General features: G+C 38.3%; 1 long non-coding RNA gene across 1 annotated transcript in view; it reads right to left on the bottom strand.

The window, feature by feature from the left end:
• Nucleotides 1-27,301, bottom strand: part of LOC139799479 (uncharacterized) — a 49,244-nt gene continuing 21,943 nt past the window's right edge. The window contains exons 4-6 of the long non-coding RNA XR_011727285.1: nt 10,998-11,055; nt 3,743-3,853; nt 1-60 (exon numbers count right to left, since the gene is read on the bottom strand). This is a non-coding gene — a long non-coding RNA (uncharacterized lncRNA). The remainder of the gene's footprint in view (nt 61-3,742; nt 3,854-10,997; nt 11,056-27,301) is intronic.

The following is a 27,301-nucleotide window of genomic DNA, read 5'->3' as shown; positions in this document are numbered from 1 at the left end:
CCTCTTCATGAATCTCAGTCTTCTTCATGCCTTCCACATGCTTCTTGTTGGCAAAAAACCCTGGTGTAACATAAAGTGAAAAAAGATATGTGCAAATTAACTTAGGAAATTAAGTCCAATACAGAAGACTCATTTGAAGTGCAATACAAGTGTCAGAGAAAATATCAGATCTCATATTAGGAAATGTAGAAATAGCAAGGCTTTTAAGGGGTAAGGTACTTATTTGAAAGAACTAAAAACCAGAGTACATAAATCACAATGTATAAGGGAAGAGGACAAAGCTACATATGTTCCCTAAGTCATTTAAATGTTTCTGGAAAAGCACACAGAACACCTTCAGATATCAAGCACTATTCCTGTTAATATCCAGATTATAGAAAACTTATAAAATTTGATGGGTAAAGTTAAAATGTAAGGATATTTCAGAATTTGTCCAGTTCTCTGAAATTTATTAACTACCATGTCTGATGTCATTTTGCTATGATATGTAAGCAAATCTAGAAATTGACTGCAATGGATTGTGTTCCATTAGCTTTACTTTCTCTTAGCTAATGAATAAAGGCAGGAGAAAACTGCAAGCTCAGACACTGAAAAAATATACTAACCAAACAATTACGTCCAGTATTTGTGAAGAAACAAGAACAGACATCCATAGAAAAGGATAAAAACCCTTAAATTAGTCCAACATTCACCTTTATGGTACATGTCTCACCATTTAGTTAGATTTATACCTGCAGCACAGTAACACAAAAAGCTTCTAATTACATTATGTTGCATAAAATTAGTTACAGTGCTTTTCATCAGCTCATGTTATGACTGATGTTAGGGGACATACACAGTATTTAAAATGATGACTGAATAAACTCCATGAGTTAGTCAAACCAAGTATTGCAGGAAAAGAAAAACAGGACTAAGGTTAAGAAACCCTTTTCTTGCTCAGACTTTATTTTGGAGGCTGTAATGCAAAGTATTTTTTTGTAGCTCTAGGAAAAGGCATGATATATACACTATGAAAAATAGAGGTTCTAATTCCAAACTGAGCATTTGACATATTGGTCAAACCCTTACAGATGAGCAGAGGGATTTTTTGGAATCAGATTGTCAGCATATTTAATGTTCTGAATCCTGAATACATCCTAAGACTAATCTTTAGTATTTAAAGGATGATTTGAAACATCTGGTGTTCTCTCTGGTTTGGAGGGTCCATATTTGCCTTCCAGTTGCTGAACACAAATATCTGAAAAACAGACATGGGATCTTCAAACCACAGTGTCCAGGGTAGTGCTGCTTAACCTAGACTGGCTAATAAAGGCATAGCTGGACCCATAGAGTAAAAGAATCTTTTCTAAACAAACATTGCAAGCCCTATGAAAGGAAGCTGGGGCTGAGGTGGAGGAGGAAAGTGCTCCAACCTTGATATTTCTGTAAAATGTATGAAATTCCCACAGGTTCAGATCATATTAACATATTCAAGTTCCTTTTTCATGTGGAATTTTAATTATTATACTTTTACAGACTCTTCTGACTCATAAGTACAGACTACATATACTACTGAAATCAAGTTTTTGAGATGTTCCATGTTAATGCTTTTATAACTCATTAAAAAAAAAAAAAAGGAATTGAAGTAGGTGCTGTTCCTTAGTGCTTGATAGAACTTGTCTTTTCAAGTGTCCCCTATGCATGTTTGAATAAACCATTATCAGATTTCAGAACTACACAGTAAAGAATTTCTAAGCCTCAGACTACAAAATATATATGCATATAAGTGATAGATACCCATATTATTATTCTCAGAAGAATTAAAAAAGAAAAGCAACCACTTTCTGAATTGGAAATTTTGAGTTTTAGCCTTAGTACTCATGCAGTTCCTAAGATGTAATACAGTTTGCTCACTAGAAACTGGGAAAGGGCTGGTAAATACATGGGCAAGCATCAACAGACTTATAAATAAAATCCTAGATAATAAATTAATGTAATAATAAAACTAGAAATAAAACCAGTCACCCTGCTTGCTTCCTCCTTATAATCTCCCAGAAAAGCCACCATTCTGTGCAACAAAAATGTATTTACAGTTACATAGAATCTATTCATCATGATGCAGAAGATCTCGTGCAAATCATTGTTTTTGATGTCTTTCCTTCTGCAACAAGAAATCTACAGCCTGTGTACACTGACCAAGTCCCACAGGTCATTCAGAATTACAATTCTTTTTCTTAAGTAATGCTTCAGGTACCATCATGCCCAAGTGATAAATGGCAGCTGTCAAACACAAAATTGGCAATTCACTTTCTGACTGTAAGGGTCAGACTACAAGCACCTGAAATAAAATTCTTCTGAAAAACACCACTAACCCCCTATTCCATTTTCAGTTACACTGCAATAATTCAGGCAAAGAGAAATCCAAATCCATCCTGAGCAGTATGATAATGACACTACTGAGAAACACCCAACTATCCCAAATTCTATTTAAAAACTGGCATGCTATTCCAGGAATTCACAGTGGGAAGGAAAGTGATGGGGTGGGTGTCACCAGTTCTGAAGGTAATTTCAAAGTTATATTTATACATGCCATAGACAAAGACTTGGCAACAATCTAATACACGTGTCTGTGTTCAACCCTTGAAAAAAGAAAATGCTACATCTATCATAAGTTACATATTGTTGAAAGCTTGTCACTAACCTCATTATAAAGGCTGATACCTTCAAAACTTGAACTTCCCTCTAGAAAGTCAATTATGAGGCTTAAATTTTTGGCATCCTTCTTGTAAAGGTCAACATTTTGTGAGAACACTGCAAAATCAATTGGTTCATTTCTGACATCTGGTCCCATATAATATATTACAACTGATACCACGTGGAGCAAGACAAAACCAATGACAGAATATCTTTTTTAGAGATCATTAAAATGCCACTGTTTTGTAGAGAATGATAACTGATGATGTGTGAAAGAATCAGTTCCCTCAAATCTGCCTGATTTCTTGTTAACTTATATCTCGAGCTGATTGGCACCTGCTCAGTTCAGCAATAGCTGTTATTTCAAAAAGTCAAAAGCCAAAGCTGAGCTCCACCCCAATCTGCCAAGAAATATTGAATGAGGAGGTGGGAGAAGTGGCAGAAAGGGCCTTTGTTCCACAGCAAAATAAATTAAAGTAAAACATTGCTATCCTATGAAAGTTCAAGTAAGTTTTCTCCTTATGCTTGTATTAATAAAACCTTCAATATTTGCAATACATAATTTTCAGTGCAGGCCCTATATGAGACAATCAGTTTTCTACATTAACTTTTTTTTTTTTTTTTCCTAATATTTTTCCTACAAGTATTTCAGTATGACAACTTGGATATGTTGCCAGCAAGGGAATCACAGTTTCTCACTACTAAGATATAAAACATGTATCTAATGCAAAGAGTAACACTCATGGGAGCATAAATATCAGTTCCATGAAGATGCACAGACCATACTACTTGTGCTACTAAGAAACCTCTTCATTAAAGGGATTAATTTGTTTGGATTAGACTCCACCAGTTGAACAAAAAGTTTTCTTCCTGAGAGATCCCCTTCATTCTCTGACATTTCTAAAGTGCTCTAAAATGCTAATTGGTATCATCACCAAGAGATTAACATTCTCTTTAGTGTTATTTTCAAAGCAAAAATCATAATAGAAACTAAAATGTCATACAGCAAATAGATAGTTGAAGTTTTTAACGAGAGGTAATATTATTTTCCCTTAGATGTTACCTTTACCTGAGTATGACCAGTTGTCCTCATGTCTTCCAGATATCCACAGCCTTAGCAGTCAGAAACACCAAACATTTCTTCTTCTGTCAAGTTACCTCTGGCCAAGGAAGTTTGCTGCTAAAGAAAAATTAATATTCTATCAAAAATATACCTTTTATTATATTTCTTTGAGCTCTGTGTCCCTACCACTTCATGCTAACCTGCAGGAAGGCCTCAGCCAACCTCCAGTTTGCTGCTTTGCCTCAATTCTGGCTTTTTTCCTCTGGTATTAAGAACTCAGGTATATATTTTTCTCTCCCTGCTACTAAACCTTGGAAGGAGAAGTCAGTCTGCTCTGTAGTACAAAATGCTTTTCATAGCTCTGCTAGGCTAAATACTGCAGAGTTCAAGTACAACATGGTGTTTGAATTACACTAACATGTAAAAACATTTCTGGATAAAAAATACTTTATTGCCACCAATTTAAAACCATAAACATGCTTTGAATCCAGTTCAATATATTCCTTATTTGTTCCTGATTCTCTCCTGTTATTATTATTAGAAGACATAAATTTCCAGCAAGACTTGGGCTTGACAAGGCTCCATTATTTGCACATGACAAGGTTTATCAAAAACAGTTGGATTTTTATGAGGAGTCTTTGATGTTTCCTCAATAAAATATAAATAAATGAAAAGGATTAGATGGAGGAAACAGAGTATAATTCATCACCAATGTGAAGCAGAAGGAGCAGACTGCAGATGGATAAACTGAAGAAGAACATGGTGACTAGTCTAGAGAAGAAAACTACTCTCCCTCAAACTTTGGAGAACCAAGAGCACAAGTCAATGCCTTTTCTTGCCATTTTTAGGTGTCTTTAAATGCACAAAGTACAGAAGCACTCAAAGATGCAAAAACACATGCAACATAAAAATGCAGCTGTCTGATTTGTTTGGCTGATATTTCATTTGCGGTTAATAAATGAACTGAAAGACTAGAAGCTTAATATTAAATCTGCTCCCTGTAACTAGGGAAAAAAACCTTTTTTAAGTGGCAGTGTCTCACTGTTTTCCCCACTACCCTGATGTCAGATAAAAATCCATTAAATTGCCTTGTATTCCCATACAAACTAGCAGTGGAAACAGTGGTCCAAATTTTTTTTTTTCCTAGCTAGAGCTGAAAATTCATCCTGCAATCATAAAGCAAGTCCATGGGATTAGTTCTGCCCATTCTAGATGCTGTACAAAGAAACTCCAGGAACGAGTTGTGGTTTTTTTCTTACACAAATTAGGTAACTGCATCATCTTTTGTGTCTTTCTCTATTGTAATGGCACATTCATATTTTAGGATCATGGTAATTGCGATTATTTAGATAGAATTTGCAAAATAAGTCACAGAGGTCTGATGATTTCATAAAGAAAGTGGTCACAAGTTTCAGGTATTAAATCCAAAGATCTATCTTTACAAGCCCATCCTCTTCTTCCCAGTAGAACTGAACTTCCATTTCTTTTCAGACTCTAAAGTCTCAAAGCATTTACCTTTGGTCCAATTCAGAATGAAAAACAGTGTTTTAGACAGTAAAGGCACTAATGTTTAGTTTCAGTAAGGTAGAAATTAAAGACAACATGAACAAACAAAATGTTTTCATATAGCAGAAAGTCAAAATACCTGATCAAAAAAAAGTAAAAATGTTTATACTGTTTGCTTAGGCATTTTTTCCTGCCAAATTTCAAGTCAGTATGTTCCCACAAAACATTTCTCTTTCAGTGAAACTAAAGTTAAAAATGTCTCCAAATTTTACAGTTTAAAGTGGGTATTTCTAAGGACTGTCTTGAAAAGAAAGCTGATGGTCATCACAGGAATTTGGAGTGTAAAGCATAGGGTTCTTAGATGCAAGTGCTGTGTATACTTAGGCAGGTGAGTTTTTAAAATATTAATTAAAAATGTTGCAGGGTTCTCCCTGCCTTTTTCAAAACAGGTAGAATGACCCTCCCCTTATTTGATCTCTTATTACCTCATAACCTGACCTTTAAAAACTTTTGTTTTTTATCTATATGAGGTGTGTCTTTATTCCCACACCTACACAGGATTCTGCCTGTCAGTAGAAAGTCTGTCTCGAGCAACCAAGGACTCAGGGGAGAATGTCCTTAGAGACTGAGTGAATTATCCAGCATAAGTAAAAAAGCTTAAATTAAAATAAAGGCTTACAGAATGATGGATACACAAAACAGAGAGGGACTGTCTGAAGGATGTAAATTTTGCTAGCAGTTTCCAGAGTGCAAAGGCATTCATTATATTTAACCAACTCCCTCACTCAAGTGTGTGAGCCACAGTAGAAATCCAATAGACAAACTTTTCCTAGCACCTTTAAATCACCCCCTCAAAGCATGAGTTAAATGACAAGTGTTAATATACTACGGAAATTAAAAAAACCAAAACATTTTATTGCTGTATTTCAGACACCATTCAGAAAGAATAATTTATTTTTATTCTTTCCTTCATTTTAATACTGTCATTCTTGATCTTGATCCCACAAACTTTTATATAGGTGATTTTGCATAAAAGAAAAGCTGAATACTTGCATTATGGTTTGCAGGATTAGTGCCTTAAATTGCAGGTTCTTTGTGCAGCGTTCTGGCAGTGCTAGACAGGCATAATTGATGAACAACTGGAGAGATTCAGAACAACTGGAGAGATTCAGATGCTATTAAGGTAAATCCATTCCCAAGAATTTATTTTGATGCAGACTATGTAGTGAGGGATTGACTAGAAAAATCTCTGCGTTCATGAAGTCTATCTTTTATTCATGGGTCTAAACTTGAATATTTTAATTTGTTTAAAATGAATTGTGACCTCCTCATAGTTATCCCTCTGCCAGGCCATGTGATATTTAAATGTGTTGTATATGCCCTGACTGAATCAGGTTGTTCAAACCTGACTCAACTGATGATAGAATCTGACCAGGCAGCCTTATTATTTGCTTTGGACTATTGACTAAATCTGTTGCACACCCTGGACTAGATTACATCATGGATCAAAAGATGGAACAAAAAAGGGACCATGAAATGATATTTCAGTATATGGGAGAAGACCTAAATCTGATCTGTAGATGTGCTGGTGATAAACACAAGGCAAAAATCCAACTTTGGGCAGTCTGGAAAAATTTCCTTACATACTGTACACAAAGGCATCAGCATTACATTTGCTTTTGGTTTTCCTTCTGCTAATTCAAAAGAAAGCTAAACCACAAAGCTGCTACAGTTTAGCCCTTGTTACTTGTTTCTGGATGTAGAGCAGTGATTTTCTTAAAATCAAAATTAATGAACTCACAGGGAATACTGATACTTAAAACAACATGCAGCAAAGACATCTTGGAGTTGTTAACTGCTGCAACCCGGAATTCATTCTTCCAAGGCAAGTTCAAAAGAAGAAACTGATTAATTGAGAGAAGTCAGCACATAGAGCCCAACAAACAATAACTGTTATTCTACAGGTCACCAGAGCTGTCCTTATGACTCCCTGATAAAAGAGGGAGCTCAGTCACCTATCAGCCACCATCTCTAGTTTTAGTCCCTACTGACCTTCTTTATGTCAACTAAGTGCCAGATGTGATGTGTCTGGGACATGTGGGATCCCTGTGGCAGGGCATGAAACACAGAAGTGACAGGGGGAAGCTGATTTAGGCAGCCTTACTCTCCTCCCACCAAGTTAGACATCAACAGATTCTGCCCACTCCTCACCACCTTCCCAGAAACAAATACCAGCCCTTGAGCCTCTGAAGAAGTGAATGAAGCAAAGTTGCACCCCAGCTAGCTCCAGGTTTGTCTGCACTGGGCCCTACCATAACAAGACACAGTCAGGTAGAAAGATTTTATAGCATGGGCAGAGTGCATTTTAAACAAGCAGAAGGAAGAAAACAGTCCAGCAGAATTATATGGACACGAGAGAGTGACAGGAGGGACATCCCTGTCACACAGAAGGGCTAGAAGGGATCCATTCTGAGGAGCTGCAGTTAGTTTATTTTTTCTACTCAGACTCAGTTAAAGGGATTTTCCAGACCCAGCTCAGTACATTGCACTAAGTAAATAGTATTCACTATGACCCAAGGACACAGAGGACAGGGACTGACTCAGTATGCACAAGTTCTCCTTAGGCAGATGGATTCATTTCTTAACAGGACCAACCAGATACACAGGAAGCAGGTTTCAGGTGCTACACACATGCTTTCCTCTCCTGTTGCAGTAGACATCTGGCATCTCTGAATACTGCAATTCATGTGCAACTACTGGGCCATGTCCCCCTTCTGTACCCATCCTGCCACACAGGTGTCATAAAGGTGAGAAGATCACCTAACAAGTAGCCAGCTTTGAGCAGGAAATCCCAAAGCAGTGTAAAAACTATTGTCCTGTGAGTTGAGTGCCAGATGCCTCAGGTCAGTGCAGGAGCACACGGTGTAGCTGGGATGATGTTTGTGTGTGGCTGCTGAAGCCTCAGGACATCAGTGGCCTTATTACACACCAGGATGAGCTGCTTCTCAGACTGTCTCTCCATTTGTGGCTGTGATTTGTCACTGCTTTCATTCTCAATAACAGGTTGATGGAATGAATCAGGGAATATAGAAAAACATCTCAGACCATCTGTTTAGAATGTGTATTTCAGACCCTAGAGCTTATTCAAGAGCTACTAAAAAGGTGACAGTTTCAGTTTAGCACTCAAGATCTTCCTCTATTAATAACAAAAAGCAGCCTTTAGATTCAAAATTTTACCACAATCTCAAAAATAGACTATAATAATCTTAAAAGGGTGATAGTCATATTTTATGGGTTAAATTCTTCCCCACTAATCACACCAGATAGCACTTAAATTCTTTACATACTCTGTCACTTCCAGGGCATACCATATGAAATGGTGCATTGCATTGGGCAAGATGGGAAATCCCACAAATTCAAATCCAATTCATTAGTATAGCCTAGACAGGAAATAAATCTAACACCTCTCTTATTATATTATTATTATTGTTATTGTTATTACTACTACTACTACTACTACTAATTTTATGACTACTACTACTACTAGTATTTTCCTGCTCACTGAGAAGTAGAAACAATAACATTATATTCCAGTAATTGGAAATACAAGACCAGCAAGACTCAATGGAATTAATAAGAACAAGGAAGAAACACTTAAAGAAAACTGAATTTTGCAGAACACTGCTATTTCCAAAACTTTTTTTACCTTTTCATCTCAAAGGATTGGACAAAAATTTTTCAAATTCTGAATGTACTTACCTGTATCTGGTCTGTGGACCTATTGCCATTATTAGCAAGTCAGTTTTAAAATAGATAAATTGTGGTTATTTTCACTAGCAGTCTGGTAAACAGGGATCATTTGCCAAAATAAAAAGAAAATGTTTGATCTGGGACACTGACTGTTAAATTTAGAAACATAATTGTGCACTAAAGACATCCAGTCATGTCAAAGTCATCTGTCCCACCAAGACAATTTGCTTTACATATTGCACCTACTTCAAGAGTTGTGAACATGCCTAAAAAGCTGTACCCTACTCAGAGCTATATCAGTGATTGAAATTTCATATAATGATAAATTTAATTTATGCTCCAAGTGCCTGACAGAAGTTGTACAAAACAAAAAAGAGAAAAAAAAAAAAAAAGCAACCAAATGTTTTAGTTTTATAGTTTGTCTTTGAGTCTGACAATTACGGATCATTGCTGTAAGATAAGAACAGACCCCTGCTTTCATGAACTCATCATTTTCTGAAACCTGAATCAGAACAAGCCCAAAAAGAAAGCAACCCAAATGTAACCACAATAGTATTGGCCTGCTGTTCATTTTTACAAGTTTGGATTGGTTTAATTTCAAGTATGTATTTATATATCAAGCCTGGAGACTTGGCTTAAGAAGACAGATAAACTAAATGGTATGTGGTGCCCCAAACTTTTGCTGGAGGTAAACCATATCATGCTTTGAAGTTCCTTACAAAATGTAAAAAGTAATACCTGACTCAAAGCAGGAATATGCAGATTAGAATTCCTCAGGTATTAAGTTCTTCTGGCTCACAAATTGTTTGTGTTTAAATGCAGTCTAAAGGAGAAGAAAATAAAAACAAAATCACTATTCTATAAGACTTTCTAATGACACAGCTGGGGAAACCAATCCAAACTCCTGGTTTTTTCTCCTAACAGGGAGTCCTTTTTGTATATGTTGGAAGCTGTTGTTTGATATCCATAGATTTTATGCTAATTCTCTGCAAAGAGCAAACTATATAGTCATAATTTTAACAAGAATTTCAATTACCTGTCAAATGAGTTTGTGTTTCACCTAGGGGAGGTGCAGGGATATTTTTTATATTACTTTTGGTATTGTTCTCAAATTCCAGTTGCCATCATTTAAGAAATGTTAATGATGCTAATGAAAACTAAAGGTCAGACACTTAGCTTGTGTAAATTAGCACAGCTCAGTTCATTTCTGCAGCTCTACTGATTTACAGTTACTGAGGACCTTAACATCCTGGCATTGCAATTTATTAGGCTTGGCTATAGATTTTGTTCCATATATTCTGCTGTTTAGAAGTTTTTCCAGGGTCAAGTGAAAATGCAGGTGAATGCAGTGAGTATAAGTCAACGAGAACCAAAACAGTTTTTCACGTTCATTTCCACTTGCATTCATGGCTACCTACTTACCTACTTTTGACTTTTTTTTCCCTCCCCCCACTTTTTTTTTTGTTTGTTTTTTTGTTTTTTAATATGAACATAGGCAAAAAGTAAAATTCAGCACAAATCCTTCAAGTTTTCAACCAAAACATGAAGAAGGCAATACAAGTGGTTTCACCTAGCAGGCTCCAATTGCACAAGTTTTTATTTGCACACCTCCTCTACACTTTGAATTTCAGAAAAATCTGTGATTTTAGTATAAAACCATAATTCAGCAACCATAGACTCAGAATTGTGGCTATGTATAAAAGAAAATACCAAACCAGACAACAAACCAAACAAAAACAGTTAATGACAACAGTCATAAACTCTGGAAGAATCTAAATGCCATTGTATTTTAGGAAAAAAACCTAAAGAGTCCGTTTAAGCATGATTCCTACTTTCAAACCATGAGATTGATTTTAAGATGTGTGTTTACCTTTACACAGGATGTCTTAGGATGTGTCATGTGTTTTGTTATGATACTAATCCCAGGCCAAAGTCTAAGTTTCAATGGTAGGACCTATCCAGCACTGTAAAGCAAGTATTGCCAAGAAAATTCCCCTTTACTTACTCTCAGGCAGGAAGTACAGAAGCAACACAGAATTCTGCTAAGCAAAATAGTGACACATCTGAAAAATAAGTGGACACATTAAGACCCTTTGCTAATAATTCCTCATGAGACTTTCTCAAAATGGTCAGTTAAAAGCATCATAAGATAAATTATTATAGAATAAACCAGACTAGCTGTTCAGCCTGGGGAAGAGAAGGTTCCAGAAAGACCTTATAGCAGCCTTCCAGTGCCTGAAGCGGGCCTACAGGAAAGCTGGAGAGGGACATTTTAGAATGACATTTAGCCATAGGACAAGGGGTAGCAGTTTCAAAGTGGAAGAGCATAGATTATTTTAGATATTAGGAAGAAATTATTTCCTGTGAGGGTGGTGACACACTGGCACAGGTTGTGCCAAGGAGGGGTGGATGTCCCCTCCCTGAAAGTGTTCAAAGGTCAGGTTAGATGGGGCTTGGAGCAACCTGGTCCAGTGGAAGTTGTCCCTGCCCATGCAGGGGGGTTGGAACCGGATAATTTTAAGGTCTGTTCCAGCCCAAACTACTCTATGATTATCACTATATTTCTAGAAGATGCCCCATAGTTCCTGCTGAGACAGACCCTCACCTACCTTGACTTGACTGCTATATCCATTACTGTTGTCAGATCCATGAGCAATTTTTGACTTTTCTGCCCATTTTTTTCCCCATAAGCAGACCTTATTTTCCTGCCTTTTCTAAAGTTATGCAAAATGAGAAGAGTGACTGCAGTTTATTTTGCCTTAGCTATCTTCAGTCCTTAATATGCATAAATAGTACTGAAAAATGGAAATGTAGTTTCTAGCATATTTGGATGAGTGATGTATGTTAGACAGCCTTCCAAGTCTGTCACTGTCATTCACACCTTGCCCTCCCTGTGCTCCTGCTCTGATGCAACAAAACACAAGAAATTTAGGCACATTCACATATCATGTTACCACAGTATAAGAGTCCAAAAGTAAAGTAAAACCAGTCATTTCAAACTTAATTTAATGAAATAGAGCTAGCAGCATGATTTATAGATAGCAACAGATAGAAGAGCTGTGTCAGACTGTCAGTAGTGAATCCTCAAAAAAAGGGTATTGAGAAGAGAGCAGGCACCAATTATCCCTCCCCCAACATACACACTCCAGCAGTAGTAATACCCTTAAATACCTTTAAATACAATGCTGTTCTACACTGGGGTAGGTACTGCACCAGGCAAATACAGCAATAGCAGTTAGACCCTAAGTATTTCAGGGCAAATCCAAGACAAGGCCTTTGCCACATGATGCAATGTAAAACATGCACAAGAGCAAACCAGAATAAAAAAGATGAGGAGAGTATTATTCACTTGGGATCAGTTAGCACAACCAGGTAACTTCTGGAAAACTCTCATCTGCCAGCTCAGAACAAGGGCATATTTCTACTCCCAGCATTTTGCATGTATCTAAAAAAATTACACTCAATCCTTCCACTTCATTTGCAGAGAAACTACTCTGTTTTCTCCTGCAGGAATACCTGCTGTGCAGCCACTTGGAGTATTTCTCCCCCTCTTCCTTCCCATCCATTCTCAAGAGTGGGAAGGAGTTCCAGATATCCCTACAACAGGGTCATGCATGAAGCAACCTATTCTCAAAGGTGGGATACTAGGGTGACAGTAACAGGATGTTTTCTTCTTCGTTCTTGCTAGCACAAGGTACCATAATTATTCTATATTACCCTTCCTGATACAAATAACTTACCCATATTGCCAGGAGCAAAATTTTGGGCAGACAATCTCCAACATATCTGCCTGCACTTCTTGCCATTACAAGGTTCACAGTGTGAGGAGGAGGCTAGAGCACCTCTGAGGTTTCTCAGGGGTAGTTGCAAAAGTGTTAATGAAATCCCATTAATCACAGCCCTAGCCATCTCAGACTTGTCAGCACAGGAGGTTGCAGACTACCCACAGCAGGTAGAGAGGTTAGGAAAACATGTCATAAGAAGGTACGTGTATGACCTTTCCGGAGTCTGCAGTGTTGGTCAAAACATTTTCGTGCTGTGGCTAAACCGGAGATGAGAGAAAAATGCCATAGGGAGAACATCTGCAAAACTTAAAATGACACAGTCCAGGGAATTTCCACAGTTCCACTCTCCACCTATCAGGAACTTGAAAAGGAAGTATTTCCCCATGTACTTTGCCAGGCAGGTAATTATTTGTACTCCTCAGTGCCCATATTAACTGCACCTGCAAGGGAGTGTTGTCGAAGTATTTCACGTGCAAATTGTGGCAGAGAAGATAGAAGTATCTTACAACCAGCATTAAAGCCCAGGAAAAGCCTCATAAGCAGGAACTACAACACTGTGAAGAGAAAGAGCTTTACTTACTTGTCATACAGTCTTCTCTCACTCTGCTTGTCACAGCTGTGCTAGACATACAGTAATCCTATACCTCTCACATATAGCCCAGGAGATCTGGCACCTGATAAGGTTTCAGTGTTCACCGTGGGACAAGTTCACTCAGGTACATTGGTGTGAATTTGCAGTTGCCCACAGTCAGCAGATATTCCAGCACAGTTCAACCAAAAGTACACTTCTTGCCTCTTGTTACTATTCTGGACACCTCATTATCGTGGAGGAATTCAGTATCTCTGGAGCAGATCTGGTACAAGAAGGGAAGCCTTTACTGTTCTCCTGTGCCAGATAAAACGTCTTGAAACCTGCTCACAGATGTGGACTCAAGAAAATGGGCTGCATGCCCATCCCAGACTTTTCCTGACAAACACAAGCAGATGCAGATGATTGATTGAAAGTGTCATTTAATACAAGGTCTCCTTCCTAGTGTTTCAATCATATTATTTGAGGGCCAGTTTGGAAGCTGTGGAGCGTACAGCTGGGAAGTCACACAAAGGCTTTTTAGGAAGCCTGAAAGAGGCTGGATTTGGCTGTATCACAAGTCAAGAGGAGCCTTTTTTACTGTACCTCAACATTTGACAAGCTAAGCTTCGTTTCTTATTGTCAGAACAGCCTGTACTGTTCCTCTTTCCTCAAACAGCTGTACTCAGAAAACCTACAGACAGAGCTATGCACATTTCCTCCTGTGCACATTTATAAGGAAAAAAAGAGTATAAGGAAATGTAAGGTAGTAACGAAAATACCTAAGTTTCTGTAAACCCTGTTTCTGAGTCATTTGGAGGATATTGTTAACAAGAGATAGGGTTCATAAGTATCTTTCAGTTTTAAATTATTGTGATAACATTTTTTTCTTTTAAAAGGGTCAAATTCACAGATTATTTTTTTTGTCTATACTTTCAAGTGATCATTCAAAGACATTTTTAAAAAGAAACAGAAAGATCGTATTCAAAGGACATGCCCAAATTAATTATTTTATATGGGATACATAGAGCAAGGCAGTAGTTTTTAAGCAGAGAAAAAATACATGAAGAGAAGAGGGACTGCTTTATGTAAAAAGCTTTGATTTTAAATAAAGTGTCTGGGCAGGGTGTTCAACTGTAATAAATTGACTGCTGATATATCTTTTTAGCTTCATTTGTATGGAACTTTGTTATATGGAAAAGTTTTTTCTTGTGATTTGAAAAATGCTCGCAGTACAAGCATCCCAAAAGCACAGAAGATGCTGATGTACAGAGGCTGAGAAGGTAAGCAGAGAAGACCTGAGTTTCTTGCATACAAGAAATTTACAGGCAGGAGATGGAATGTGGATTTATTTAATTGCATTTTAAGCAGGATCAGCATTTTGTTACTTTTCTTTTCCAAGCCATTTCAAATGCAGTAAGAGGGCAAGTGGTGGAACAAAAGCTCTCCATATTATGTTATTGTAATCTGAGTCACCAATGAAACCAAAGGATTAGACTTTGACTTTAGTTAGGGATGGCATTCCTTCCATTCAGTTCTAGCATTTATTACTAAATGAACAACAGTTCTGCCCTCAAATTCCAAGAATATGGAACCAGTCTGTTTTATTCAGTTCTTCAAACAGACTTTGTATTTTCTTATTACTTCTCAGCTATCCCTACTTGAGATTTTTCCCTCTATGTTGAATGTTTTAATGTTCACCCAGCATGGCTGAAGAGCCTAACCAAACACCCTGAGACTTCTGGGACCTGTGGTCCTTTCAGTGCTTCAGTGAACCTTACCAAGATCCTGCAGAGGTGTCTGCCCAGAGGTGAGGGTATGGGGGAGCAGGGAGGCTGCACAGTGTGACCCTTTCCTCCTCAACTTAACAACTACACCAAAGGATTTCTCTCCTCCCATGCCTTCTCTCCTCTGGTTGACCCCCTGCTTTCCCATGCCACATATAGAGATAAAGTAAGCCCTTCTCACTCTGAATTGTACCACAGGACTTATACCTGAAAACCTCATTTGAGAATGGGATGATTCACCCATTTAGGAAAGAAGCTTATGTTTGGAATATTGCTGGAGATACCTTTTCTCCAGGATGACACAAGGTCAAAACCCCACTCACAAGGAGGTGTGTTCTCCTCTTTGCCCAGGATTTAAGGTGTTTTCTCAACTCAAACATGATAATTGACCCGGGAAGACTAATGAAAGAAAGAGAAAATCACTACTACACCATGCAAGGCACTAAAGAGAATACACATCAAAAGCATGTCTGGAAAGAGATTAGCATTACTGCAGTGGGTCCCATTTCTCAGTAGCTTGTGCTTCTAAAATGAAATATTAGGAGTCTTAATGGATTAAAGAAGTCCTATGGGGGGAGAAGGGGCAGATGACTAGAATTTCTACCTTTTTTTTTTTTTTTCTCTTTCAAAACCCACATTGTTTCCCTTCAAACAGGACACTAGAAATTTATCCCAGAATGCAGAAAGCACATGAAATGCATATGCCTATAATGTGCAAATTCTACACTGCACACGGGAATAACTAATGAGCCACTGTTTTAATGAATCAAGTTCAAATGGCAAAGTGACTAACCTCACTTAAGGGAATGAATTCTTAATGTCATGGTAAAATGAGCCCTTTCTTCTCCTGGAAGGGAAGACAATATTAGCTTGGGTTTAAGTCCTACATTTTTTGTGTCAGTTGCAGATTTTCCACAGCCCTTGGGAGACCTTGGTAGATCATACCCTTCCAAAAGCAGCACCCCAAACCCAAAAACCAAACACCATCAGCTTTTGATCAAGGAAGTTAATGAACAAACCCAAAGAGTGCTAAGCAAAAAAGTTGACTTTGTGTCCAAGCATCCACAGAATAAGCACCCCCCCCACTGAGGAGAAGCAAAGTGGCCACATGCAACCTGACCAACACAACCCAGCTCTGCAGTCACCAAAGAATCATCAGGGGTGAAGCTCTTCAGAGATAAAAACCTCCATGCATGGTCTCCTTTCCCATCTCCTTTCCCTCTTCCTTCTATCAAACATCTTCACCCTATCCACCTTGCATGACCTGTTCCTCACATGACAGTTTCTAAGCCACAGCTGTTCCTAGAAGCAGGTTCTCAGAGTGGTACGTTATCCTAGATCTTGCTAATGGTTGAGGGAAAAAAAATTAAATCCATGATAGAAACCCAATCACCCTAATTCTTACCATCTCTTTCCACATTAAGTTGCAATGGGCATAGGTGGCAAGGAGGTGGCAGAGAAGCCAGTGCCTGTGGAAAGACAGACTTAAGACAGGGACAAACACTGTCCAGCAGAAATGGGTGAGGAAAAAAGTGGGAAAAACATCCCTGTGAAGACACAGGTGAGGTCAGAAGAAGGGGAGGAGATGTTTCTCAGGTACCTGAGCAGAGATTCCTCTGCAGCTCATGAAGGAGCCAACAAAGGAGGTTTATCCTGAAGGACTGCAGCCCATGGAAAAAGCCCCACAGAGAAGGGGGAAAATGCCAGGAGGAAGGAGCAGAGAGGAGCTGTTAGGGACTTACCAAAGCCACCAGTCCCCACCCTTCTTCACTGCTCAGGGTGACTGTGTAGAGGAGACAGGAACAAAGGAGTGAAATTGCTCCATCTATGAAATGAAAAAAAGGGAGATGTACCTTTCTGAACCCCTTCCAACAGACATCTATGTCATAGTTCCATTTTGTTACTGATTGTTTTATATGCAAGACCAGTTTGTATGGGTTGTTTGGACAGTTCAACAGACAAGATTCTTCTGTTTTAAGATTTATAAAAACTGATTTCTGTCCTACTCTGCAGTATTATGCAAGACAATGCCCTTTCCAGTTAATTAGAGATCTAAAGAGGATGTGTACTAAATTCCTGCATACTGCTATTTAGGTTCCCATAAATTCTTGATTCACATTGACAAGTCTGATCCAAGTAAAGTCAACAGGAATCTTTCTATGCACCTTCTCAGTCGTTTGAAAACTGATTACACAACTTCTCCCAAAACAGCATTTAAAGATTAAAAAAAAAGGTATATTCATAACATTGTTATTCTCTGCCACTCCTAATAACAGCATAAGATGACCAAAAAAAGACCCATGTAATTCAGTTTGCTGGACTGGTATCAGATATTCATTTGTTTGTATACAATAATGCAAGGAATAAGAACTGATCTCTTAAAGTCCATTATTTCTCTTTAAGTCCTGACTCATGAGTGAGATTCTGCAAACAGCCAATTAATGGACAGGATACCAGTTCTCAGCTGGCATCTCTGTCACTGAGCAAAGAGCAACCCTTCAGAATGAGCTAAACAGTTCTTATAAATATTGCAATGTGCTATAGACAAATATTTAACTAGCCTCTCCTGCTGGGAAGATAAAGAGGCTTGAAACATCTGCCTGTGGAAATGGACAAAAGAGCAACAAAAGCTTTGATTTACTGAGTGGGCAGGACTCTGCAGCACATTGCTGATAACCTCTCTATGCAAACCCCACAAGCTACAAAGGTGGAACGTGACTGCAGAGGAATGAACAGGAACCCTGGAAATGGGAAAATAATTTCTCCAGAACCAATTGCCCATTACTGTTCACAAAGAAATTGTTAGATTCTAAAATGTACTCATTATTTCAAATTGTTTCATGTATTTCTTCAGCAAATAAGATATGCATTATGGAGATACTCGAGTTGTGAAGAGTACAATTGGCTATTCCATTCACAGTTTGCATTACCTGGACAGCTGAATTGTTTGAGTAATTTAACTGCATAACACAGGGCAAGAAAACTGAGCCTTTAGTCATCACAAGAAATGATTATTCATGGAAGAAGCCCTCTTGAATTCCAAAGAATAAAGACTTTTCAACATTAGAACATGAGTCAGACTCTGGTCTTATTCATAGTTTGTGCTCTGAGAGAGTTTTACTCTTTTCTTTTCAAATATATAGCTATCCCACACAGTGTTGCCAGGGAGAAGCAATAAATACCTTTTGACTTCCTTAGACAATCAGCGTTGCACCAATCCACAACTGAAATGCTCTGAAGAAGGATCTGAAGTTCAACAGCTCAAGAAGAGGAAGTAAAGAAGGGAAATATCTATTTCTCCAGATCCTTTGTGCTCATGATGTACAGTCATTCACATCTGAAAAAAAAAAAAAAAAAAAAAAAAAAAAAAAGAAAGAAAAACAACAGTATTTAAGTCTGCTTCCAAATCTAGTTAAATGTTAGTTGGATAAAGAAATTCTAAAACATCATACAGTAAATGAAAAATAAGACATAACTGCATCCATTTAGCTTTTATCACTACAAAAAACCAAAGAAATATATGAGCTGTTCTGTCATCATTCCTGGAGGTCTTTAGGAGAGATTTAAATTGCTATTGTGGGAAGAGCACTGGTAGCAAATATTACAAACATATGCTAACTTGTGGGGTTTGTATGCCAGTGAACAAAACCAACCCCCACTCCTCAACAAATGAGGCAAACTCAGCTTGCCATATTTATCAAGACAAGTGTTGTAAAGGAGCTGGTAGCACAATGAGTTGACAAAAAATTCTGCACCCTAGCAGGAGTGATGGCAGGGATCTGAAGTGAAACTGTAGCTGCAAAGAGCCATCAGCAGAACCAACACACAGCAACTACTCACTTCCAGGGCAACAATATCAGAATTGGTGTCAGTGGACACCTATAACCTACATAGGCACCTGTAAAGGGGAGGGTGTGGGAGAAATGAAAGAGAAGGAATATCCAAAATGAATTTTTCCTATGAGTCAAGGGCATTTTTGTGAGTTTTTTTTCTTTTTACTTATAAGGCTACATTCTAAAAAAAAATGTGCTTTTACCACCAAGGAATAGGAACTAAGGCAGTATTAGTTTTGTCAGTCATTTCTTAAACTTTACTTTAGGAAAGGGGAAGAAAAGGTTCAAACCTACCTTGTTGTACTTAGAGATGGTGCCAAACCAGCACTAAAAGCAGGTCTAGCCAGCAATTGGAATGCCAAGTTATTTGCCTCTCATACTTTTTATTTCAGTTTGTGCCTGCTTGAGTAGAGTTTTGCCCACATCTGTTATGCTTGGTTCATTACAGAAGCTTGCTAATAAATAAAATGTTGTAATAATAGAGTTTTGGGTCTTGCATTACAACAAAGTTATCATCTATATCTTAGGCCTTTAATCCTCCTTTTATGTGGAGGATGGATGTTCCTTTTGTGGAGGATTTCACAATTTCATTTTGCTTTCCTTGGGAAAAAAAAACAACCTTGGATTTGCAAACTTCTGCAGATATTAAAAGTATTGCTGTGGATCAAAATGTTTCAGTACTGGGGGGCCTGGTAGGGGATGCCACGCAGCAGGGCACAACGGGGAAGAGGAAGGAAAAGCACTAACAACAGTTCATATCTAGACACCACTCACTCCAAAACTTTGAGGGGATGTGGGTCTTCTGGTGGCAGCAGTGTTTTGAGTTTTCTAATTAGTTTTAATATGTACTGTCTCTTCTCCTTCCATCCTCTCCTTTCATTCTCTCTTCCTGCTTTCCCATCCTCACATGAAGCCTCTCAGACTTGGCATGGGCTCCTGCCAGCTGCTACTTCAGACCCAGGTCACGCTTTCAAGGTGTAGTCCTATAGTAGGGTGGGGTTGAATTGCAAAGTACAAATCTGAGCCAAAGAGCATGAGGCCCTGTGAAAGCACAAAACACAGGTGCTGCATGTGGGGAGCCTCTCCATATTCACCACCCATACAGGATAGTGGAGACAGGGAGCCAGATCAGATACCAGTATAACCATGCTAACATCATGATATGCCAAAGTTAACACATCCCATTTTTCTGAAATGGGCAGTAGCTTTCCCATTGAAATTTAGCTTGTCCTGCTTTTGCTTTCTTTGTGAATTTCAGCCAACCACTGTTTAGTTCCTCTGTACCCTATCTCGTTCAACATGGTAACTCTGCAACAGGATCTAAGGGAATAAAGTCCACCTACAGGGAAGAGTGGAGGCCACTCTGTTTCTCTTGGTCCTCAACTGGCAGTGCTAATTCTCCAGGCTCCAGAGTCCCAAATGTTTTGCTCTCACAGGCATATTGCTTGTATGAAAAAAGGAATGTTCAGATTTGATGGGGACAAATAGCAGAACTGCATTGTTCAGTCAAGCAAAACAAACCTATTTTTTAGCTGTTCAATTACATGCTATCAGCTACCCTTTTCGTTAAGACAATCAGAATTACCCATAGCAGAAATACTGGCATGGTGAGCTGTCCCCACAGAAATTGTAACACCTAAGCCTGATGGAAATACGTGAAAACAATTGTTGGTTTCTGCCACACCTCCTGCCAGTCAGCAGCCAAATAATCATCCAGCTTTCTCAGACTTCAGTAAAACAAACGGAGTACTGGATCCACAAGGGAATGCATGAGGTAAACTTGAGCCTTGCAGTTGTGCAGAATGAAAGAGTTAAAAGAAGTTCCCCTGCACATAGTCTACACAAACTTACAAGCCCAGAGGCACTCCATTTGGCTTCCTATACCTTATGTTTTTCCTTTTTAGTTACCCCTAGTGGTTCATTATTGCAGGCTTTTTACCTGTGAGAACAAGATTCATCATTCCCTCTGGGAGTTTCACTGCTTCCTTCTCACTCCCTCTTACTCCTTTTTCTGTTTGCCATCTTCCAGCTACCTCTCCTATTCAGGCAAGAGACAAACTTTCTGTTATGATTTCTTCCTCCTTCACAATCTCTCTTCAAAATAATTTTGCTTTTAACAAGAGAAACACCACTATAAGGTTCTGACATAAGGTGTCTCGAGCCAGGCAGGTTCATTTAGAAAGCAGAGAGAAAGAAACACACCTAAGAGCACAGAGATATCCACATCACCTGCAGACTGAAATACTGTCTGTGACACACCTCAGTCTCTCTCTCCCTTTGAATCTGCCTGCAGTTTAAGCATATCAGGCTCCAAATTCTCCAGGCCTGCAAGTCTCCTACACTTGTTTGCAAGATTCATACCCTTTAAAGAGTCAGAGTCTGCTTTTGTGCAGTAGAAGCCATCTCAGTAGCAGGTGTTTGCAAACACATTGTTGCACTAAAAAGAAATCCCCTTTTCTCTTAATATAAGTCAGGTATTAACTGTACTCACAGTAGACTTGATTATATTTGCCTGGTCATTTATCTAGCATAGCTTTTCAGCCTGGCAATAATTTTACCTACCTTAATGATTGAAAGAACCTTTTAAATATCATGATCCCCTCTATATCAGTGGAAAATATTTTAATATTTCAAACCTTATTTGACTCTCTGTAGTGTAACAGGTTACTTCTCTCTAACAGGAAACTGTGATACAAGTTTTGAAGTAGCAATTGTATACTTCACCCTTTTGTCCACTTGCATATCAATTTTCCTCGTGGATGCAATACCATGTTCTTCAATGTTTTCTTTTTTAAGAAAAGATAAATGTTTTAAATGATTAATAATTTTTTTATTTTTTAAGAATAATTTGCATGTGTGTGAATCTTCAAACTGAACAAATCTTTAAAATTGAAGGTACATTTTCTTCATGTAATTAATATGTAACATTACAGGTTGCTTATAATTTAAAGGAACAGAATATGATGCATTGCAAAGGCATTGTATATTTTGTTGTAGATTTTTCCTGGTAAGCTACAGTGCCTGTAAATCACTTCCAACACACTTCCTTTTTTATTTAAATTCATTAAAGGTTTTATGTTTCTTTGTGGGTTTGTTTTTGTTTTTTTAAAAAGGCTGTAAACTTTATTAAAGAAAAAAATATGCTGACCTGAAACTTCAGGAATTAAAACATATATTAAATATAAGGAATGAGAACAAATAAGATTTCTAGGTAAGCCCTAGGAATATGAAATGAAATATGAGTCCTTCCACTATAGATGTACCAGCACTGGCCAGCATATGGTGGTAAGGGAAGGTAAAGGTAAGGCAATGGAAAGCCTGGAACAAGAATGCCACCACACAACATGGGTCAGGAAGTTTTTGAGCTCAGTTTAGCCAGCTGAGCCTGGGAAATGAAAAGCAAAATAAAATTAAGAACAATTTCCCACAAGAAGCCAGACCTTGTTCCCACTCATCTGTAAATACAGGTCACTAGAATATCTAACCAAATTGCACTTTCACACATTATCATAGACTCATGAGGCCAGATCCCAAGTAAAAACTCAGATCTCAATTTTGATAACCTCAAGATCATACCTACAGGGTAAAAGCTCTGAGGTAGACTTGAGTAACAATCTTCAGGTGAAACATTAGAGGTAAAGTGCAGGTCATGATACCATTGAATGTTTATTAAACCTCTCATCTAACTTGAGGAGAGATCACCATCACTAATATGATGACCAGCAGGGGGAAGCAATTTTAATGATTTTAGTCAAGAAAGTCATTAATATGGTATCAGACTGAAATTTTGCAGAATGTTTTCTATTACATGTATAGTAAGCTAAATTACAACAGCTTTAATTACTCTTCTAGTAAAGTATTCTGCATGTATTTTGTGGCAATCTTGCAGAAGTCAACAACTAATGAAAAAATGGCCCTGATTCTACACATACAAATTCATAATTTTGTAAATATTAGCAGGTCTCTGTTGATTGAGTTCTGTGGGAATATGTGTTTGGAATAAAGCATATACAATTTAAATGCATCAGAATGTAAGCAAACATGAAAATCCTTGTCTCTTACATAGTACTGATTTAGTGTTAACAATAGTACAACAAACTTTTCAGAACAAGCTGTAAGGTTACATTCAAAATGTTGCATCACATTTTTTCAAATGGAAACAGCTCCCAGTCTACATTCAAGCTGCTGGGAGTTCCCATTTCTGAAGCATCCAAAAGATTCCCCAGAGGAGAGTGATGCGATACCAGAGCTTTGTCCTCTGCTCAAAGCATTTTAACAGGTACTTCTTCCATTTCATAGTGAGTTACAACACCTCTAAAAGCTGACTTCCACAAATGATCATAAATTCAACTCATGAGGAAGCCCCTCAGCCCCTAGCACCCAGTTCCACACGAAGTGGTGGTGAGGTGATACAGGGTGCTTCCAGGTAAGCAGACTCCAGACCAAGCCACCACTACAAACATCCACATGCAGGTCCAGACCAGACCAGCTGCTTCAGTGCAGCAAGGAAGCCTCAGGACTGTCTTGCTCTTTAGAGCACCCTAATCTGTGTAAAATGTGCATGAAGACTGATACACTTGTGCTATACTGGCTAAGAACGTCTACATTTCAGCCAGGATCACTAATCCTGTGCTACTTTGTGTCTGCAGCAAATGTAGGGAAGACCCAGCCAGCAGGACCCAACAGGCTGCCTGGAGAATCATATTTATATCAGGCACCCAAGAATGTTGTTTTGCTTGGCATTTCCTGCCTGACTGGTTTTCTTCCTAACAACCAAACTCTGTCTTAATTTAAGATGTTTACATTTGCTGTGATTGCAGTAAGAGCCCATGTCCCTGTAAAAAGCAATCTACACAAAAAAAGGCAGGGCAGGAAATCAACCCATAACAATGTCCAAGAAAGTGAGCCTGTAAAATTTCTGCTGGGGACAGTGGCAAACTAATGAACAATCATCTAATTACACAGAAGGTATTTAAGTAAGCATGATAGAAGATGCTAAACTGACACCTCTTACAGCCAAACTACTTACAGTTTAGCACAAGGAGCATCTGCAAACATCTACAGATTGTTCAGCCAATAAGGCTTTGACAGTGATGCAAAATAAAAGGAGAATTTATTTTTTTACAGATGAGGTTTGTTCTGTCATACTCACAGATGCACCCTGCTGTAAACTCATCTTTATTTCAGTCTGAGTTCCCAGCAAATTAAAGCCTTCTTTTGAAATCAGAGAGCAAGGCAAGAGCAGAGTCAATTCCTTAACTGAGGTTCAGACCCAATGACAGTGTCTTACAACAGACCTCATTTATTGCACTGTTTATGCATTTATTTATGAAGACCAGCTCTTCTGTATTAAAACTTCTTGCTCATAGTTCAGAAGTGTTTAAGGAAATACCTTCCAGTGAGAAGAAATCATCCATAATATTCAGGCTTCTTATGACAGATTAGATAAATTGTCAGAAAAGAAGTAATTCTTTTCTGGAAGAAACATATCTTGGTCATAACACTACAACTTTTTTGTTCACTGTTATGCATTCTAAAAGTAACTGGGTAAGGATTAACCATTCTTTTTAGTTGTGTGACATCTGCAAATTTGAGAAGAGAGCGAGATGTCCCACCATATAGGTAAATTATGAAGATGTGAAACAAGGGTGACCTCAGCATTAACTCCAGCCATGGCATCCACCACTGGTGAGTGACCTCCATCTGGACCTGATGGCACTGATCTCAGCTCACAGCACAGCTCCTTTTCATTCTATCTCACTGTCCATTTATCCAGCCCAAACTTCAACATCTGTCTGTGAGGATATTATAGAAGACATTATAGAAGTGTCAAAATCTTTGCTAAAGTCAAGGTAAACAACACCCACTGGTCTCCACACCAAAGCATGCTAGCTTTCTGCACAGCTTCCAGCCAGTGGAGGGTTTCTCTTATCACCTCTTCTTTCCTTAAGCTCAACCTAAAAAAGCTTCGATTTTGTTTATGGTGGGCAAGTAGTATATTTCAGGTGAGTTTGAATCATTTAAGGAAGATGCAAACTGAGTATGTAAACTTTTAGTAGCAACTGCAAAATCAAATAATACAGCTGAGTAAATACCAGTTAAAGTTTGGATGCTAAATTGAAAATTAGACATGAAGTGAATATACTGACTTTCTCCATGTTCTAAACTTACACTATCTGCTCTCTCACAGCCCAGAGAAAGATCCAGTGCAGCTAATTCAAGTTCTCTCATCTATTTCTGTGAGCTCAGGACCACAGCACCAGCGTGGCTGTGTTGCCCTTAGCAGGATGCAGTCCTACGATGCCCAAGCTGGGCAAGCAGAGCAGAGTGGTGACAATAAATCTCATCCACAGTCCAACAATCATCAGAGAAAGGCAGGGTAAAAAATCATGTCCAAGGTCAGACAAAGGAATCCAAACAACTATTTAGGAACATCAAGGTTATCAAGGTGTTATTGGTGGGCTTGGAGCTCCAACAAGTAATTCAATATCAAAGAAATATCATGGAAAATAGGAGAGGAGGTCTCATCAAAACATAATTGTCATTCATATCTAGTCTGATCCCTAAACACATCTCCTATTTTTCGTACTCTAAGAATGGAAAACAGATCCACAAATTATGATTCCTATTTCACAGAACTGTGAATTTCCAGCTTACTTGTGCTCAGATATAGCCTGCTTGACAAGGCTAAAGTGGCTAGGGAAAGAGAAAGAACATTTCACAGGGATAAAAACAATTTCAGAGCTTAGTCCACACACTCCATAGTCTGAAATCATCTCTTCCTCTTCCAAAGTCCATCCAGCATGGAACATAAGACTATCTGAATCTGAATCACAGACACAGAAGCATAATAATGAAAACTGATACATACATTATTATTTTCCCACTTGCTGCCCTTGCTTTGCAATGAAACATTATTTACTAAGAATTCTATGCCATATACTCCACCCCCTAAATGTGGATTAAAATACCTGTAATTGCATACTGTCCTTGATAGTTCTTTTTACTTCTATCCTAAAAGACAATGCTCAGTGCTCCAAAGAAATCATCTCCATGAGTTAGAGTGAGTCACAGTACAACTCACTCAGTGTTTTCTTCCACAAAAGGGCCGGATTCCATTTTTTCCCTTTTTGAATTTCGTATTACACCATGATAGACCTAAAATATGCACATTGTATAGCCACCACTTTGCAAGTTGATTTACTACCACACAAACCATTCAAGAGTTCTCCAAAGAATCTCTGAAGGCTTTAAGATTAGAATCTTTCTCCAAGGTCTCCTTTGGTACCAATATCTGATTAAATTAAAACCTAATTAAAGTCTAAAATGAATGATGTGCATTTTCTCTGCATTAGACAGACCTATTTGCATTCCATGAAAGACCACTGGCATGGCAGCATGCCATTTGATTCAGTTTAATTTGAAGATGTCCCAGTGAAATTTGTCTTTTCACCTACCTGCTCCCTGCCCCACATAAGCTATATTTGTCTTCTCTATCAGGGTCTCAGGGCCTAAAAGTTTAGACATATTTAATTACCTGAGATAGATAGTGCAGAAGAACATTTAATTGGGAGTTACCAGTCCACTGAACCATTCCTTTCCTTTTGTCCCCACCTCCACTGGTGCTGATTACAAAACATTTTGCTCAGGTTTTGTACCTGAGTGTGAGAGGCATTCTTCAGTACCTGAAACACCTGAAACCTCTCATTAACTGCCTTCCCCTTCAGGTGTTCTTTACTTGTTCCCAGGTATTTTGTTCAGCAGAAACTCACTAAAGCATAACAGTGTTTGGGACAACCAGTGAATTTTAATTATCTTCACCAGAGGAAAGCTGTCTTAAGGCTGTGACCAGAGCAATTATGACATTTTAGCTGTAAACAATGGGATGGTCTTTTGCTATTGGAAGTAGACTTCAAGGAGGTTCTTTGTTTTAAGGCACAGATTCCTATGGAGTTTGTATTGACACAGAGAGGAAAGCTGTGACATAAAAAGTAGCATTGTTGTCTGCCACAAATATTTGACAGGGATAATTTTCATTTAGAAGAGAGTGGGAATGGCTTGGTCATCTATAATCAAGAGAGCACAAGTAAACAAGGACAGAAAAGCAAAACCTCAATTGCTCTCTAAGCCTTCCATGCTCAGTCTTTGAGTTTGTGAAGAAAATAAGTATGCAATGATTGTGAATTAATATGAGACCTAAGAGTCCACAAAAACTGATATAAAGAACTTTTCTGTTATCAAAACTACTTCAGATTTGCAAGTGCTTTCTCAGAGCCCTGGCTGGTATTCTTTGCCTGTTTTATTCACATGCAAAATGAGGCATCTTGAACTGGAAT

This window comes from Heliangelus exortis, chromosome 9 (genome assembly GCF_036169615.1).
Source record: "Heliangelus exortis chromosome 9, bHelExo1.hap1, whole genome shotgun sequence".
Taxonomy (NCBI): Eukaryota; Metazoa; Chordata; class Aves; order Apodiformes; family Trochilidae; genus Heliangelus; species Heliangelus exortis.
The sequence above is the reverse complement of the archived record's forward strand: the minus strand, read 5'-3'. Positions and strand labels throughout refer to the sequence as shown.